The sequence below is a fragment of the Castor canadensis genome, chromosome 7 (genome assembly GCF_047511655.1).
Source record: "Castor canadensis chromosome 7, mCasCan1.hap1v2, whole genome shotgun sequence".
Classification (NCBI taxonomy): Eukaryota; Metazoa; Chordata; class Mammalia; order Rodentia; family Castoridae; genus Castor; species Castor canadensis.
In genome coordinates this window covers 28,072,066-28,091,440 of record NC_133392.1, presented here as the reverse complement: position 1 = coordinate 28,091,440, position 19,375 = coordinate 28,072,066, and the positions used below count along the sequence as shown (strand labels likewise).

Sequence of the window (19,375 nt, the reverse complement as noted above, 5' to 3'; positions counted from 1 at the left end):
CTGTTTACCTTGTTGAATCATTGTAGGGAGTAAATGAAATGGTATTGTTTTAAGTTAGAAATAAGGGCAAAATAGTTTCTTCTGGGTATTGAGGGGGTGGGGGGGAGACGGAGGGGGCGGTGTGGGTGGTAAGGGAGGGGGTGGGGGCAGGGGGGAGAAATGACCCAAGCCTTGTATGCACATATGAATAATAAAAGAAAAAAAAAAAAGAAATGGTATTGTTTTATGAGTGTCTTATGATAATTTTTGTTAAATGAGCTTCAAGTTTTTTTCAAAAAGACATTAGAATAAATTCAAGAAAGTAAAAACAAAAAAACACCTTGCCATCCTATACAATCAATTTGTAAATATCTTTTTTTTTCCTTTGTTGGTTCTAGGGGTTGAACTCAGGGCTTGAGCTTGCTGGAAAGATACTGTACCTCTTGAGCCACTCTGCCAGCCCATACACACCAATTTTAACTTTATATATTTTGTTAAAAAAAAAACTTTTAAGGGTTAATATAATATCTAGCATTCTTCCTTCTAATTTTTGTTCCAAGTAACCTTCAGATACTTTTAATTATTTTTTTTTGCAATGGTCTCACCATATAATCCAGGCTGGCCTTGAAAATTTACAATCTTCCTACCTCAAACTTCCAAGTGCTAGGATTAGAGATGTGTACCACTATCCCCAGCTTTACTTTCTAAGGTGTTTCATCAGAACAGATTCATTTTATATCTTTTAAGTCTTGTGGGGAATTCAGATATTTATTTTGATGACTTTATGAAAAGAGGAAAATATAAATGGTTATTATACTTAGAATTTTACTCTTGATAATTAAACTTTTTGTAAGAACTTTGCCTAAAGAACTTTTCCTGAAACTAGTGTGTTTATAACAAGGATTTCTTGTTATAGCATTCAATTTGATTTGTCTTTTAAAACAACTTGTACAGATTATTGCTTACCCTATATGGTAACTATAGTTCCTGCTGTGATTCGAATATTACACCCTTAAGGAGTTATTTCAGGTTTGGAAAATAGGTAATTTGAAACCCTGGAAGGTTTTAAATTAGAAAATGATTCTCAAAAGAAATATTCAAGTTAGAGAACTACTTTTTTGAAATTTATTACTTTGGAATATATAGTTTGGTCATCTTTGGAAATATAGACCTAATTTACTAGCAAATGGAGTTTATAAAACTAAAACAGTGCTATCTACATATAAAATTCTGTGTTTTTGTGTTTTAGGTTGATACATTATCCTTCAGTCAATTGTTACTTTGTTTCTTAACATGGTTTCAGCTTTTTTGATTAGGCTTCACAAAGTGCTTCTAGTTTGTCATGTATTAGTGGAGCTGTTTCAGAGACTACAAAAATTGCAATGTTGACATGTACTTTAATTTGCTAAATTCTTTTTAAAAAATCCAGGAAACTTGCTATCTAGAGCAGTGGCCTCCTGATCATTCAGAAAATTTTTCTGAGTATTTTTGTTAATTTTCAAATTGTATTCGTATTTTGTCATAATTAGCTACTATGTCAAAGCGTATTATACACACTTAGGGACAAATATAAATGTAAATAAACATGTATGTATAAGTTGTGCCCAGATAGTTTTCTTTCTTTTTTTTTCTTCAGTGCTGGGGACTTAACTCAGGGCCTTATACTTGCCAGGCAATCGGTCTTCCACTGAACTAAATCCCCAACCCCCGGATAGTTTTCTTGACAGTGTCTTTGGCTCACTTTTTTCACTGATGGTTAGTTTAATACTGCTTTTATTCTGGACAGTGACAAATGAAGTGCTTATGCAAAAAATTAGAAAAGGGTTAGTTGACTGTCATTTTTTTTTTAATCTTTTGGCAGTACTGGAATTTGAACTCGGGTCTTTGCTCTTGCAAAGCAGGTACTCTTCCACTTGACCTACACCCCTAGTTCATTTTGCTGTGATTATTTTGGAGGTGGGGTCTCCTGAACTATTTGCCCAGGCTGGCCTTGAGCCTTGATCCTGTTGGTCTTGCCTCCCAAGTAGGATTATAGGCATGAGATACCGGCACCCCACTAAACTAGATAATATTCTTAAATCCTGTTCACACTATAGTTTTTTGCAACATGCTGAAAGAGAAAGAATGAAGGACAGCAGCACTGCCAACTCTTTTATGTTGTAGAACTCCCAGTCTTCCATATGAACTTGGTTTGTAAGTGACATTTAATCATCTAACATCAGATCAAGGGAACCAGTGTTAAACTATCATAAAAATAGAAAAAAAAATCTTTTTTTTTTTTTTAAGCTAAAAACTTAAGTCAATTAGTTCTTCTATTTTCTTCCTACCCTTCAAAGGATCCTTTTGCGTTCTTCCTGGCATGTGCATACCCTAATTAGGAAATCAGTTGGTCTCACACAAGGGAAGAAGACTCATTGTGACAGAAATGAGTCCTTTGTCTTTTCTGTTTCTCTACAGATTTCAGATATCGTTGAAAGGCAGTTGAATGAAGAAACTAATACTTTGAATAAGCATAGCCAGAGTATTGCAGACGTCTTATAGTAAATATAAACTTTCTTAACTAAGTATGTATTCAGGAATGTACCTAGTACTTCAGGATTTTAGTAACTGAATTGCAGATCATTTTATGGAATGTGAATATTGGTTAGTTAGAGAAACATATTTCCATCTCAATTCTATTTGGGAGAACTTATTTTCGTAGGGTTAGTTGTGGAGATCTGTGACTAAAGATACACCAAAGTTTTGTTTCGTTTTGTTTTTTAATGAAAGAAAGGGATTCTTTGGTAATTTTTTTTTTTAAAGTTTTAGCAAAAACTAATAGGATATAAAGTAAGAAGATGGGTGGGGGTGGGGGGAACATCCCCCCATTCAGGAAATGGAAGTACAGACTCCAAATTTATCTTTTTTATAACATGAGAATGGTTTAAATAGCAATATAATTATATTCAAATGTAAATTTTGGAGAATGGATAGTATAGTTTTACTTTTTTTTTGCCGGTACTAGGGTTTGAATTTAGGGCCTCATGCTTGCTAGGCAGGCGCTATACCACTTGAGCCACTCCACCAACCACGAGAAAATGGATATTTTTAGATCTAATTGTTGAAGATTGACATAAATCTTGGTAGGTAGAGGACATATGGATGTTATGTATATATAGATTTCTTATTCTTCAATCATTAAATACTTTATCTCTTTACATAATGTACCTTGCCTGGCTTGTATTTCACTTTGCTTCTATTGTTGACATTATCTCATTCCTGAGTTTTTGTCTGTTCAACGAGTCAGTAATCTAATACCAAAGAAAAGCAACTTTTTCACTTTTCCCCTTGCCACAAGATATAGTCACAGACTGACCAGTTGTGAGTAAAACAAAAATATACTACCTCTGACTCTAGGAAGAGGGGGAAGAAACAAAGAAGGCATAATTCTTGAGAAGAGTAGTAGGAGCTTGTCTCAGAAATCTGTAGTTCCCTATGGAGTACATGGCTAGACATGTCAGATCAGTGAGTTCCAGCACGTGTAACAGCAATAACACAGGTCTGAATGTATGTCCATTCACACAGACAGCCCTGGAGATGAGGCCAGAGGCTCTCTTTTAAGTGGTGTTCTATTCTGAATGAGTCATAATAGTTACCAACAATGCTGGGACATACAAGCAGAAGTAATTCATTTATCCTGTCAAAACACCAGAGACATCCAGTCTGTATTAAGCAGTATTAGTATCTAAATTCACATTACTGCTTTTGATAAAATTGTATCATCTTGCATATAGTGTAGGACCTACTGACTTCAGGTAATTTAGACATCATTGCTAGATAGCTTTTGCTTGGGGAGTTTAGGCCTCACAAAAGGAGATCAGAAAAGGGTTGGAGAGAAATGGGCTTTTGTATATTATTTTAGTCCGGTTCCTTGGTTTAATTTTCATGTGAGAGTATACCCATGGCACCTATCATCGGAGTCTGTTTTATCCTCATCTTAACAAGGTGCCCCTTTTTGTTCAATACCTTCTGTGCTGCTGTTCCCTTTCCTTTAGTCCCACCTTTAAGTAGTATAACCTCTATTTTGATGAAGTTGTTTTCATTATCATTGCCTTGGAGTTCTGTATTTTCCTGAATGTGGAAAAGATGCTAAAGGAAAGATCTTGGTCTAATAATTATTTTGGCTTTTAATGTTTACAAACTCTTCCTCTCCTTAAAAAAATAGCTAAAATGCACTCTGTTAATTGTTATTTCATAGTTTGAAATAGCATGTAGAATTTTTTCCTGTAACACATGAACTTGAGAAAATGATTGCCATGAAATATATTAACTTTGATTCTCAGGTTTGGCTTAATAAATTATATTTTTCAGTTCATTGAATACTACAGAATTTATTAAATTATCTCAGCTGTGATTAAAACTAAAATGTGTCTTGTTACATTAATATATGAACATTAGTTCTCTTCTGTAAAAATACTACAATATTATAAATAATTTTCCTAAGCCTGTGGGGGACTAATGGGAATTTAGTAACATTTACATATTTTTTCCTTAAATGGGAGTAATATTTCTATGTTTTGTTTGTAAGCAATGAATATATTTATATGTATATATTCACGGCTATTTATAGGGAGTTTTAAATTTGTTTTTGTTAGCTGTCCAAAGTTACAAAGGATCTGAATTTAGTTATTGAAGCTATTAAAGATAACCTTTTGTACACACAAAGTCTTGCTACAGCAAATATCCATTGTAACAATTGAGAACTCTAATTTCTATCTCACGTGTTCCAACATGATTGTCTTAGGAACAGATATGGTGTCCCGTAGCCAAAATACTTTCACATTTTTGGGGGTGGGGGCAGGGGGGAGAAATGAACCAAGCCTTGTATGCACATATGAATAATAAAAGAAAAATGAAAAAAAAAAAAAGAAATTTGAGAAAAAAAAAAACAAAATACTTTCACATTTTTATATTGCCAAATTTGAAGATAGATGCTTTTTTTGATCTTTTTTATGAATGTGAGTTTTTATAAATATTCTATGCTGTATTTGAACATTATGAGTTTCTGAAGGATTCTTTTACCACAGAAAAGCTTGAATGTGAGGTGAAGATTTAAAAATGGAGGTTAGCTAGTATATAGCCAACTACTCTTTCTGTGGGATTCTTAATAAATGAGGTTGGATTATCACAGCAGTGTATGTGGTATAGAATATTTTCATGCTTGATCGACTTGACTATTGATGATTGATGATTGTTTTTTATTTTTGATTGTTCTAGGTATTAATAGACACTTTCCTACAGCTCATAATGGTATTGTTATCTTTTGCTTGGGGGAGTCTGTACAAAAATCAGTCACTACTAATAGTAGACAGTCTTTAGGTTTAATCATATATCAGAATTTGTTGATATCGTTTGTTTTTATATGATGGAAGTTCTTACGAAAGTAACTTTTCCCCCAAAAGATATTACAGTTAGGTGTTACATATTTAATTAAAATTCTTATATAAATTCTGTTAATTTCATTCTTTTTGGGGAAATCTAGTGTCCTTAGAATACAGTCCTAGAATAAAGTTGTTACATATTGGAAAAAAGCATAATGATTGTGTTGTTATGGCAACTCTAATGGGAAAAATGAAAACAGCACAGATAAGCTGTGTCCTGTTGTTATAGCAACCATAGTTGTGAAAATGATTATAAAGCTGTTCTAGAAAGGATGTATTGCAGCTTTAGTCCATTTAAAATAAATACTGTAAGAAAAGACAGGGAAAATTGGTTTTAGACAAAAGTTAAATCCTTCTGGTGCCACAAGTTGCTTGTATCACTGTGTATAGTCAGAGCTCTGTCCTTTCTAATTGTATTTCAACTCAGTTCTATTGCTTCAGATAATAATGATGGCATGAGGGAAAGATAAATGTAACTATATGAAAAGACTGTAAATAAAGAGATTTTGGTAACAAATTTAGAAAGAAATGAGTTAGAGATTTTTTTTCCCTAAAAATGACTTCTTAAAAAAATAGTAGTTTTTTTCCTCTTTCCTTCAATTTTCAGTTAGTGCTTAATTTTCATTCTTTTTCATACCTTCTTGCTGTATCATGTTAAGAGGTAAACTGCAGCATAAACATCTAATGTCATGGCAATTTATAAAGCATCGAGTGCTTTATAAATCATATGATTTCATATGAACAGATAGGTTTCCTGGTAAATGATATGCATCCTATAGTTGTAAAGATACTACTTTTAGCTCTATCTTCCAAACTTTCTCTGTAATCAAAGCTTTTTTTTAATTTAATTTTTATTGTTTTATTATCAAAGCTTCTTAAGTGTTACTTTAAATGCCATTATTTCTTTCCCAATTTCTAATTTGCCTGTCAAAGCAAAATGTCTCATCTAGAAGAATAGAGACACGTTTGGAATAAACCTGATGAAAGCTGTGTTCTTTGTGCAGCAGCTGGCTGGTTGCACAGGTTTTTGTGGTAATGGAATCAGAGTGTCTGTATTAGAGTATTGATCTCCTGCTACATAGGTACTGTGTAAAAGAAGTATCCCTGTAACAATGTATTAAAGTGGTTTAAGAGCAGTTTATAATACAAATGAGGTAGAGGAAGATGGAGTTCTGCAAGACTGGGCACAGATGTGTGCTATAAATATCCATAAAACTGAAGATTTTATCTAAAAACTCATGTTTCATTCCTCCTATTTTCATCCACATTTCTTTGCAAATACTTGAACATTACCTGAGCATGAGCTACATATACTAATGTCCTTACCTTTTCCCCTTTAGTAGAGGTTTTATATTAACCCCTCTTTTTTTTTTAAATTTTTATATTCTTGAGTTGTAGTTGAAAACTGGTGTGAACATAAGTCAGTTATGATGCGTGCCTAGCATGTGCAAGGCTCTGGGTTCGATCCCCAGCACCACAAAAAAAGTCAGTTATGAGAAATAATATTGACTGACCAAAAAAAGAGTGGGTTTTTTTGTTTGGTTTGGTTTGGTTTTTGGTGGTACTGGAGTTTGAACTCAGGGCTTCATGCTCCCCAGGTGGGCGTTCTTTTGCTTGAGCCATACCTCCAGTCCATTTTGCTCTAGTTATTTTGGAGATGAGGTCTCACAAACTATTTTGCCTGGGCTGGCCTCGAACCTTGATCCTCCTGATCTCAGTCTCCCAAGTAGCTAGGATTATAGGCATGAGTCACTGCCACCTGGCTGATGCATGAATTTTGAATCTCCCTCTCTTCTAACTTATCTCGGAACAGAAGTTTTTAAAACTAGTTTGTGAATCTCTAAAGGTGTTTTACATTAATATCTCATGTACTGATTTTTAGATTGATGTCTAAAAGGTTGTGCATTTGAGACGTACTAGTTTGCATCTTGGTTTATGATAAATTGAACTGGAAGATCAGGTTCTTTATTTTCCTGGAAGAAGAAAGATTATTAGATATAGTCATCATTCCCCATTTCACAATTTATTGTCATATTTTGCTTGCTTCAAAAATACTCATTTTGGATCCTTCTTGTGAATATGTAACTCTTAATGTCCTGAGAGGAAGGAGAATTTCTTATCTAACCTTGGCAATAACCACACCATCATAGAAATTGTCCTCACAACATATCAAACAATCAAATAGCCAATAAACCTATTCTCTTGCTAAATCCATAAACATCAAGGGGAGGGTAGATAATGTTCATTTTTGTTACTTACTAGGGAACATGACACTTGGTCTTTGAAGTAGTTGTTTATTTCATATATTGTAGCTGCCAATCAGCGATTTGCAAATACTGAAGTAAACACACTGCTGAACACCAGTTTCTTCCCTCTGCTGGTCTGTGTGTGGTACCTAGGAAATCAGGTGTAATATGGTTGCATTTATTTATGTAGGCACTTATTTTCTTTCTAATGAGCAAGCAATTTTCTTTTCCCTACCCCTACACAAAAGTTAAATTAAGGAGTACCCAGGAGAGCTGGGAGACTTGGTTTGCAGTCATTGAAATACTGTTTGATATTAGGGAATCCTTTCATGACTGGGCTTTCCCTCTCAAGAAGAAAGCTCTAGACAGGGCCTTTTGCACTCATTCCCCAGAGCAAACATATTTGTAGAGGAGGAGAATCTGTAAGTACTGTGTGTGCATTTGTTTCCTATTTTGTTTACTGTGTGGCTTCTTGTTCTCTCTTTGGGAAGTGAGAGGGAAGAGTTCCAATACAGTAGCCACGCTGGCCTTAGCATGTGGATTATTAACATGGTACTAGCCTTTGTTGAGTGATAGCAACTGCCATGCACAAACATGTAAATCCATCAGGAAGAGGAGGAGTGCTGCAAATACCTTTCACCAAATTGGAAGACTGCTTCAACATCTATCTACTCCTCAAGTAAAACCAAGCTTTCCTTTTCTGTTTCTTCCTTTCTTCTTCTTTCCCCTCCCCTTCCCTCTCACTTCTCTATCTTCCATCTCAGAAATACATAAAGCCTAATCCTCCCAATGAGAACTATAAGCATTTGAAATTTGTGTATAGGCCAGCTCCACATCATCAAAAATTGTTGTATAACCTCATGATTCCCAGGCCTCAGCTGGTGGCCTAGTTATTTCAAATAATCTTTAATGCAATAAATTCTAGGACAATAAAAGAATTTAGACAGTCCCTTAGAGCTTATTGCAGTGGGATTTGACATGAATTTAATACAATGAAATTCCAGTATAACCAAATACTTTTTTTTCTGGTATGACTTAAAAGCTCTTTAAATACAGGTATAGGTATTGAGTTTATAAAACCTAATCTGAGGTAATTGTAGATAGACTATTACCAAGAAAATGAACATTTCAGTAATACAGGAATTCACATCAAATAATTTTTAATAATGTGGCAAAGGAAATGTAAGTGAACATCCCTTTTCTTCAGGTACAAGGAAAATAAAGATACTACCTAACTATGCATAAATTTGTTTACTGAGTTAGTTGGTTTCCTGTTCACATGTATTAAATATTTCTTTTTAGTACAGAAAACATGTGACCTCTCAGCATTATTAAGGTGCCCTGTTGCCTGCTAATGTTGAATATTTTATGTGATTTTTAAAAAATGGTACTTACTCTTTCAAATTTAACAATCTTATAGTAAAATCGGTCATAAACCACCATAAACCTGACTAAACTTACTATGTTGACACAAGTGGAAGAAAAAAAAAAAAAGAAAGAAACACAAGAAACTAAACAAAAACCCAGAATGTTGATGTTAGAAAAAATTGGGCTGTTGTCTCGTACTCTGGGGTTCTATACCAGTGACTTTTAAGAGGTTTTGTTTTTCTGTACTAAAGCAGAATAGTGAAAATGGTTTTTATAGAAAGTTGAAAAAAGTCTGTGTATTAATTTGCTTTGGGTCATTCTAGTCTCTCTGGTAAATTCATAATTAGGAAAGCCTTTTTAAGACTGTTCTAGTCTCACAGGTGCACAGCTATTCCATATCTGGTATATCTAAATTCATATGTGAGGAGGTTATGTTTTTTTAAAGCATATTATTTACACAATTCACTGGAATGGCTCCTTTGGAAGTTGGGTGGCTCGCTTATGTAATTATGTACTTAGTAACCCTGCTCTACACAGCAGTAGAAATTCAAGTAAGAATAATTTATTGCTTATGCATAGTTATTAGAATTTTAAAGCATTTGTTTGTTCAAAATTTTAGTTTATCAGACTGTTATATTTGACTAATTGCATACTTAATAAATAATAACAAATAGAATTTATTTCAGAAGGCAGCCAAGTTTGAATTTTAACTGTTCTAAATAAGTATCAGGAGCTGCTCCTCCTCCCTGTTTCTTAAGATCATTTCCATCCCTTCAGTCCAAGTTTTGTGGTGAAATTAATTCTTATTTTTGAAATTTATATTAGAAGCATTGGAGATGGACATAAGTCAATTTATCCATTTCACCAGTGAAAAAGCATAGAAATTAGGTGAACTGCTCAAAGTCATGTAATTGATTTGAGGATAGTTCTGCACTCCTGGATTAGAGTCTGTCTTGCTCAGTTGGTGTGATTATCCAGCAGTTCATTTCATCATGTACTTGCACACTTCTGATGTATATACAGTAGTGGTCTGGGCATCCAAAGGTTATAAAACCAGTATGAGTTTGTATGGTCTAACCATAATGGTATCAAACTAGTAATATTTTAAAAATTTATTTATTATAAATTTATTTATAATATTAATTTATTTTGGTGGGACGGGGGTTTGAACTCCAGGCAAAGAAGGTGCTCTACCGCTTGACCCATATCTCCATTACATTTTGGTCTGGTTATTTTTGAGATAGGAGTCTTTCAAACTATTTGCCTCATTTGACCTTGAACTGTGATCCTCCTGATCTCAGTCTCCCAAGTAGCTGTGATTACAGATGTCAGTCACTGGCACTCAGCACAAGCTAGTATTATTTTACATTTTAATCCTAATTTGTCTAGTGTTTTCTAATGTTTATAAAAGTTAACATGTGGTTGCTATATCTTTAAATTTTATTTTTTTCCTACTAGATTGTAATCCCTTTAGAGGCAAGGACCCATTGAATATTCAAAGTCAACCAGTTTCACGTTGGAAGGCTTAAATTAAAAAATTTTGTAAGCATCGATGGCATTGTTAAAATAATGATGGCTTCCCATTGTATGTACTTTGGGGAAAATACTCATTTTGGAATTATATTTCTGTCTTAATAACTTTTAATTTCAGTGAATAGATTGCCTCATTTCCCCCTTAAGCAAGAAGGGGCAAGAATTTTAGGGGTACAGATACAGCTCATAGTACTGAATGGGAAGATGTATAGGATTCAAGGAGACCATCCTTGCAATTCAAGGGTAAGTCTCACTTGGTCATGGTAAATTGGTAAATAATCCTTTTTACATGCTGGATTCTTTTTTTTTTTTGGTTGTTGACAGATTGTAATCTCCATTCTGCTGCTATTGAGCCCATTCAGTGAGATATAAGATTTCACTTATGTTTCCACTTGCTGCTTCTTTCTGTATTGTTTATTTGTTCACACTTTCTTTCAAGAGTGGTTGAATAACTAGGTGTCCTTAGTTATGTGAACATTTTTATCCTAGCTATTTTAAAGCCTTTGTATTTGAAGTTAAATCCAACATCTGTGTTATTTTGATATTGCTATTTGTTGATGCCAGTTGGAATTTTCCTCTTTTTTGGTTTGAAAATAAATTTTGGGTTGTATCTTTGGCACTTTTGTGTTATAAAGCCCTGAGTTTTTGTTCCAATCCCATTAAGAATGTTATTTTTATTTTATCAGTTATTCAGTCCAGTTGGGTTCAGCTTGCAAGTTCAAACAGCTTTCTGTAGGGTTGTGGTTTCAGTGTCTGTTTTCCATGATTTTGTCTTTATTTTATTTTATGTTATAGTACTGGGATTGAACTCAGGTCCTTGTGCTTGCTAGGCAAGCACTCTACCACTTGAACCATGCCCCCCAGTCCTCATTGTCTATTCCATTATGAAAGCCTTTGCAGTGTCATTGAGATATAGTCTGTGCATGCTACTCAGTGACCAACCTGGGATCTGTTTTTTGCTTTTTTGGTGGGATTGGTGTTTGAACTAAGGGGTTTGCATTTACAGAGCAAGCGCTCTACTGCTTGAGCAATACCTCCAATCCCAACCTGGGATCTGGATGATAATTTGCCTTGTAGTTCAGTTCTCAGAGTCCATAGCTTGCTACTTTGAGTTATATCCACTCAGGTTCACCTTGGTAGTGAACAAAGGAGTTCATTAACCACTTTATGGGGTTGCTTTCCTGAATTTGATTTTCCATTTTCTCCTCAGTACTAACTACCTCATTCCCTAAAGCTCCCTTTTTCAGTCCTGGGGCCAGAAAGCTAGGGTTTTATTTAAACTTGCATATGTTATTGCATCAAGGGATAAATAGATGGGGGTGGGGTGGGGAGGAAGAGCAATAGGTTTACTTCTCCCTTTTAGGATTACAACCCCTCTGATCAAAAGGGAAGATTTCCATACTTCAGAGTTTTCAGTTTCTGAGTCTCTGTATTTATTGTGGGTTTCATCATGAGATTGCTTAGAATGGAGAGAATTTAAAATGTGAGAGTGACACCATTCTCTTTGTTGAGATACCCTTCTTCACTCCTTGAGCTAGAACTAGTAGGCTTTTCCTGCAGCTCTTTGCCCACACTTATATTCAGTTTTAGGTTTCAGCCTGCAGTCCAGGCTGGTGAATACTGGAGGAATAATAAAAAGGTAAATTCATTGTTGGTTCAGTACTATGTCAAAGGCTTCCCCACTCACTTGCTACTGTTTGCTTTTCAGAGTCCTCAGCTGCTGTGTTCTGCCCATTTTTAGTAGCTGTGTTCAGAGGGGGACACGGGACAGTCTGCTTACTTTGTGTGTGTGCATGCCGTACTGAGGCTTGAATTCCAGGCCTCCACGCTTGCTGGGCAAGTATTGTAACACTTGAGTTACGCCACCAGTCCTTTTGCTTTTTAGTTTGTTTTTCAGATAGGATCTTCTAACTTTCCTGGGACTGGCCTCCATCATGATCTTCTCCTACCTCTTCCAGTTGTATTTGAGATGTACCACCACACCCAGCTAAAGTGAGACCTTGGGCTAAGGTCTCATTTACTTTTGCCTAGGCTGGCCTTAAACTGTGATCCTCTAGTATCCGACTGGTTTTTAATTTTTGTGGTACTTGGGATTTGAGGGCCTTGCTCATGCTAGACAAGCACTAATGAACTATATCTTCTATTTTGTTTTTCACTATTTTGAAATTTTGTCATTATTAGTACATATACTTTTAGGATTGTTCTTGATTAATTGATCTCTATCATTTTGCAATAATCCTCTTGCTTGCTGTTGTTAATACTTTGTAAGTGTATTTTGATGTTACTATAGCCATCCCAGCTTTCTTATAATGACTGTTGTTACGTTACATCTTTTTCAAGCTTTTCATTTATTTCTATACATGGTTTAACAGTATACATTCTTTTAAATGCAACCTGACAATCTGTCTTTTGATGCTTAAAGTCCACTGTTCAGTATAAATGTTAACTGCAGATACTAACCAAGTCAGCATATATAGTTTTAAATTTTAAATAATTAAAATTTTTCTTGTAGTCACATCAAAAAACTAAAAATAAAAAACTGAAATTTTAATAATATATTTTTAACTCTCTACAGTTTATCATCTTAGCATGTAACCAATATAAAATTATTGATAATATTTTATTTCCCCAACCTTTTTTTTTTTTTGAAAGTACTGGAGGTTGAACTCAGGACCTCACACTTACTAGGCAGTGCTATACCATTTGAGCCACTCCACCAGAAGTTTTTGTATTGGTTATTTTTGAGATAGTGTCTTGCGTTTTTGCTTGAGCCTCCCTAAACCCCATCTTTGTATTTGTACTTCCCAGTGTAACTGGGGATGACAGATATGCACCATTGCCCCCTGCCATTGATTGAGATGGGGTCTCATGAACTTTTTTCAGATAATGGCCTCAAATCACAAACCTCTGGATCTCTATCTCCTGCATAGCTGGGATTATAGGTGTGAGCCACCATGCCTCATTTAAAATTAACCATTTTATTTATTTATTTTTTTTGTCTATACTGGGGTTTGAACTCAGGGACTTGTGCTTGCTAGGCATGTAGGTACTCTACCATTTGAGCCATGCCTCCAGCCCAAATTAACTGTTTTAAAGTGAACAATTGTGTGGCATTTAGTACATTCACAATATTGGAAAACCACTACTTCCAGTACATCCTATGTAAAATCTCACATCCATTAAGCAGTTTCTTTTCATTCCCTCCCTTCAGCACCTGGCAATCACCAATCTACGTTCTGTCTATGGATTTGCCTGTTGTGGATATTTCATGTAAGTGGAAGCATACAAAATGTGACCTTTTGTGTATGGCTTCTTCTACTTAGCATAGTATGTTGGGATCATCTGTGTTGTAGCATATGTCATTACTACATTTGTTTTTATGGCTGAATAATATTTCATTGTACATACACTACAATTCATTCAGATATTTGAACCGTTTCCACCTTTTGTCTATTTTGAACAATGCTATTATGAATGTAAATGTATGTGTTTGGATACCAGTTTTAAATTCTTTTGGCCATATAACTAGGCGTAGAATTGCTTGGATTGGTAATATGGTGATTCTATGATTAAGTTTTTGAGGAAATGCCAAACTGTTTTCCATAATTGCTACACCATTTTCTATCATGCCAGCAGTGCATAGGCTTCTGATTTTTTCGCATCCTTTCTAGCACTTGCTATTTTCATCATATAGGGTTACTTTATGATAAAGCTTCTTTTAGTGCATCTGGATATCGTGGCATATTTTTCTCCTGAACTGTCTTATGACTTTTGCGTACTAATGGGCTGTGAAGGTATGTAGCTTGTGGATCTGATTTCCATTTTATTGATGACTGATGATGTTGAGCACCCTTTCCATCTGATTGTTGTTCATTTGAATATATGCTCTTTAGCTAAATGGCTTTTCAAGTCCTTTGCCCATTTTAAAACTGGGTTGCTTGTCTTTTTGTTGTTGTTGTTATTGTTGTGATATAAAAGTGTTCAAACTCCTTGACTTAAGTGATCCTTTTGCCTCAGCTTCTGGAGAGTTGGAACTACAGGCATGTGCACCATCTGGCCTAAGAGCTCAAGTGATTTTGTTTTGTCTTGTTTTTATTTTGTTTTGTGGTGCTGGGGAGCAAACCCAGGGCCTCATACATGCTAGGCAAGTGCTCTATTACTGAGGTATATCCCCAGCTCAAAATTTCTTTCTATATTCTAGTTATTAGACCCTTATTAAATATATGTTTTACCAAACAATATGTATCTTTAGTACATCAGTCTTTCTAAAATATTTCATTTCATACAAACATTTCCATTTTCTACTCCTTGGTTATTATTGCTTCCAAGTATTTTATATGGACAGTACAATTCATTTTTTTGTTTAAATTGTTTGCTTTTTAAAAAGAAAACTTAAAGTGTCAAAGTTTAAAAACATTTAGCCACATTTGTATTTTTCTGGCACTTTACATACTTTTCTATAGGTTATATCTGTCTGTTGCTTTCCAAATGTATTTGGAAATACATATTTTTCAAAGATATTTTTTGCGTCTTGTTTTTCTTCTCCCTCCCTTCCCCCCCTTCTGGTTTTTCTTATGTGACACCAGTTATACTTACGTTGGACCACTTGGTAATTTCCTACAGGTCACTGAGGAGAATTGTTTCACTATTTTCTTCAATCTTTTTTCTTAGGGCTTCATTTGATATATTGCTGTTTCTTCAAATTCATTGTTTGTTTCTTCTGTGTTTAGTCTGCTATTAATAGCATCTCATGTTATTGTTACTTGGATATTATATTTTTCTTCTGGTAATTTTATATGATCCTTTTAGGACTTTGTAGACAAGATCTCAATATGTAGCTCAGACTAGCCTTGAACTCTCCATGTAGCCCAGGCTGGCCTGAAACTCAAGATCCTTCTGCCTCAGTCTCCCCAATATTGAAATTATAGGCATATGCCACCACACCAAGCTTAGATTTAGCTTTAGACATTGTGTTATATTATTAAACGTCTGTATTTTGTTTTTTTGTTTTGAGACAGGTCTTACTATATAGCCCAGACTGGCCTAGAGCTGTCAGTCTCCTGCCTCAGCTTCCTTGTATTTTGTTTACTTTTTCTTTTCTTTTCTTTTTTTTTTTAATATTGGCCTTATTTCAGCTGACAGTTAAGCTTCTTGCAGATCAGCTTTATGCTGTTGTGGTGGATTTTAAGATATATTAGGATAGGTTTAGTATTGTAGACTAGTTCATTATTACCACTGACTTGTGAGCTTCCTGTGGTCTCTACTGAGTGTTCATTTAGGCTTCTACAATCTGGCTGAACAGAATAGAAAAGATTGTGATTTCTAGTTGTTGTGCTTATATCTCTATGACAGTTACTTGTCTGGTCTTGTGGAATTTAGGACTCAACATTCAAGATCAGGCTTAAGGGGTCCCCTGTTCAGTTATTTGGAGGGTTTTTCTGCATAACTCATTCAATACTCTGCCTCAACAATTTTAGTCTCTTTGACCTCCATAAATTATTCTGTTTCCTCAAATAAATAATCCCATTGTATTGTGGGTCATCTCCCCTCTCTTTTGTGGCAGTACTGGGCTTGAACTCAGGGCTGTGTGCTTGCTAGGCAGGTCTCTATCACTTAAGCCACTCCCCAGTCTGGTTCCCCTTTCTTTCTTTTTCTTTTTTCTTTAATTTTGATGGGACTGGAGTTTGAACTCAGGGCTTCACACTTGCAAAACAGGTGGTCTACTGCTTGAGCCATACCTCCAGTCCATTTTGCTCTAGTTATTTTTGGAGATGGAGTCTCTGGAACTATTTGCCTGGGCTATTCTTGAACCTCTATCCTCCCAATCTCAGCCTCCAAAGTAGATGGAATTACAGGTGTGAACCACTATGCCCAGTTAGTTCCCCTTTCTTAATGTTACAGATTAGAAACTACCTGCACATAAAATGCTAATACAATTTTAAGGGTCACCTTATTTTTTTCCTGTCTATCAGGGATTATAATCTGGCACTGTTTATTATCCAGTGTCTTAAAATACCTGCTTCACATGTCTAGTTTTCTTGTCTGTGGTGGGAGGGCAGTTTTGATATCAGTGAGTCTTCTATGGTGGAAGGTGAAATTGACTGTTTGGCTTTTATTCACATTTCTATTTACATTTAATGTACAAGAAGTCCTCATTTTGCAGTTTTGATCTACACAAATTTTAGTTATGATGGAGTAGTTAAATAATGCAAGTTCCACAACAACGTTTTAAATTTCTGTTGCCATGGTATGTTAACTGTAACTTTGTAAAAAGTACACTTCTTTGCTAGCGCACTAGTCCAGAAATCACTGTATGAAACCATGTACATCATGGTTAGTCACTTCCTTCAGAGTCTGATGGTGATAGTTATAGCACATCTGTTACTAAATTTATGTGTAGATGACAATGTGCTGTCTCCTCCCACTTTGATATTTTACAGAAATAGATAATTAAAAGTGGGAATTAGACAACAGATGACAAAGATGTTAACAATTTAATTGAAGTTTGGGTGAAAAATGAAGTTAAAGAAGAATAGTTGACCATTATAATGAACACTGCCATCATTTGATGGTTTCTAGATTCTCAGAGGAAGTTAGTAAAAGTGAATTTATTAATAAAATGAGGAAAGTGGTTATTAGAAAAGTGGTTATGATGAAGATGTTCCAGAGGAAAATTTTGCCGTTGAAAGGAAAAAAAAAAAACCTTTGCATTAAAAGTTCTCCTGGACCTATTTCACAATATTGAAAGTACAAAGTATAAAATGTTAGAAGCTGTTCTAAACTAAACTTAGAATAACAGTTTGCCAACTTTTTTTTTGTTTACAACTTTTTTTTTTTTTTAAATGACACTGAGGTTGGAATTTAGGGCCTTATACTTACTAGGCAGGCACTCTTACTGCTTGAGCCCCTCTGCCAGCTTGTCAAGGCATAGAAAAGGTGCTTTATATGTTTAAAGAAATTCTTGCATCTGTAGCTTGATAATTTTAATCAGTTTGTGAAAATTTGTGCTAGCTCTTTAAGGGTTCCTTTTGCCCATTCTCTTTTTTTCTTCTGGGAGTTCAAATATATGTGTTCACTTTTACACCTCTGGGGTAACTGGCATTGCAGGAGAGAGCTGCTGTCCCAGTCCTTAACTGTATGATTTATATTTCTAACAATCTTATCATCACTTTTCTGTCCTTTATCAGCACTGTGACCTCCCTTCATTCATTTTTTTCTTCTCCCTCCCTTCCTTTCTTCTTTCCTCCCTTCCTCCCTCCCTCTTTTATTTTTTCTTTCTTCTGTCCCTGGTACCATACTGAAGCTTGGTGGGGGCACCAAGGCAGGTAGAGCAAGGTGATTTCCTGATCTCCCTATTAGTGATTTTTTCTGAATCTAATCTTCTCTTAAACCAATTTAATGCATTTTTTAATTTCAACTTTTGAATTTTTAAATTATAGGGTCTCCATGTTATATTTTATAATTATAGATTTCAGTTTATGGTGTAATTATTCACCTTTTCATCTATTTTCTTGAATGCCTTATATATGCCTTTTATATATATAAAACCTGTGTCTGGTAATTTTAATATTTATCATTTTGGGGACTATGCTTTAAAAATTGTGTTATTATATTGGCTGGGCGCCAGTGGCTCACGCCTGTAATCCTAGCTACTCAGGAGGCAGAGATCAGGAGGATCACAGCTTGAAGCCAGCCAGGGCAAATAGTCTGAGAGACCCTATCTCAAAAAAGCCATCACAAAAAGAGCTGTTGGAGTGGCTCCAGGTGTGTAGGCCCTGAGTTCAAGCCCTAGTACCAAAAAAAAAAAAAAAAAAAAAAATTGTGTTATTATATACATAACATAAAATTTCCCTTTTAACCACTCTTAAGTGTTCAGTTCATTAGTTTAACTATGTTCACATTATTTTGCAACCTATCTCTAGAAATTTTTTCCTTTTGCAAAACTAAAACTTTATACCCATTAAGCAACAGCTCTCTATTCTGCCCTCTTCCCAGCCTCCTTTCTGAATTTGACTACCCTGGGTAGCTTTTTAAAATGAAAACGTTAGTAGCTGTTTTGTTTTGAGACAGAGTCTCCTTTGTAGTCCAGGCTGGCCTCAAATTCTCAGTTCTCCTGTGTGTGCCTTCTGGGTCTGGTCATGCCTGGCATCCAAGTGTTGTTTTTACACTTTCCTAGGTAACACTTTACTAGGTAGTCAGTGTATCTAGTATTCAACACCATCTTTGACATTTGCTAGGTACCCTTCAAAGTTTGGTAATTCATTTAACCTCTCAGGATCTTATTTTTACCTTACCAATGGCTATTCAGGTGAATTAGTGTTGTGAAATAACTTTATCCAACACATACCTTCCAGTCCAGCTAAATCAGTCTCAATAAAGCAGCCAATGAGTTATTTTATCAGTAATATCACTCCTTAAGCAGTGTTTCCTATTTTTCTTTGAGACATAGTTGTCACTGATTTCTCAATATTGATGTTGCGGGCCAGTGTTCAGAGTTCTTGCCTTCACAGGCCGAAGAATTGGCTCATGAGGCAGTGGGTTAACTCGTGGGACAGCAAGGTCAGCACACAGAGTAGGACTTACTAGAGGAAGAAAAGGCTACAGCTAGAGCAGGTGAAGCCTGGGGCTTTTTATGGATGCTTTAACTGGGTTAGGGTAAGGATTAGGTGGGTTCTTTCCACTGGCGGTGTATTCGCATGCGGACTGTCTTCGATGAGCTGGTCTGTTTGCCCCTTATTGGGGGAAACAACCTTGAAAGTATTCTGTTTATCAGCCCTGTGGCCGATTTATGAGACTATGTATCTCCGTCTCAGGGTGTAGGGCTCATAG

General features: G+C 35.3%; 1 protein-coding gene across 8 annotated transcripts in view; it reads left to right on the top strand.

Annotated features, from left to right (window-relative positions):
* The window catches only part of Btrc (beta-transducin repeat containing E3 ubiquitin protein ligase), a 168,412-nt gene that overhangs the window by 24,072 nt on the left and 124,965 nt on the right, over positions 1-19,375 (top strand). For 2 of the 8 annotated variants that reach the window (XM_074078477.1, XM_074078473.1), the window contains exons 2-3: positions 12,255-12,382; positions 13,758-13,816. The exons of 5 other annotated variants lie outside the window; for them this stretch is intronic. The gene's annotated coding sequence lies outside the window, so the exon portion shown is untranslated. The remainder of the gene's footprint in view (positions 1-12,254; positions 12,383-13,757; positions 13,817-19,375) is intronic. One more of the 8 variants, XM_074078480.1, reaches the window with a different exon arrangement.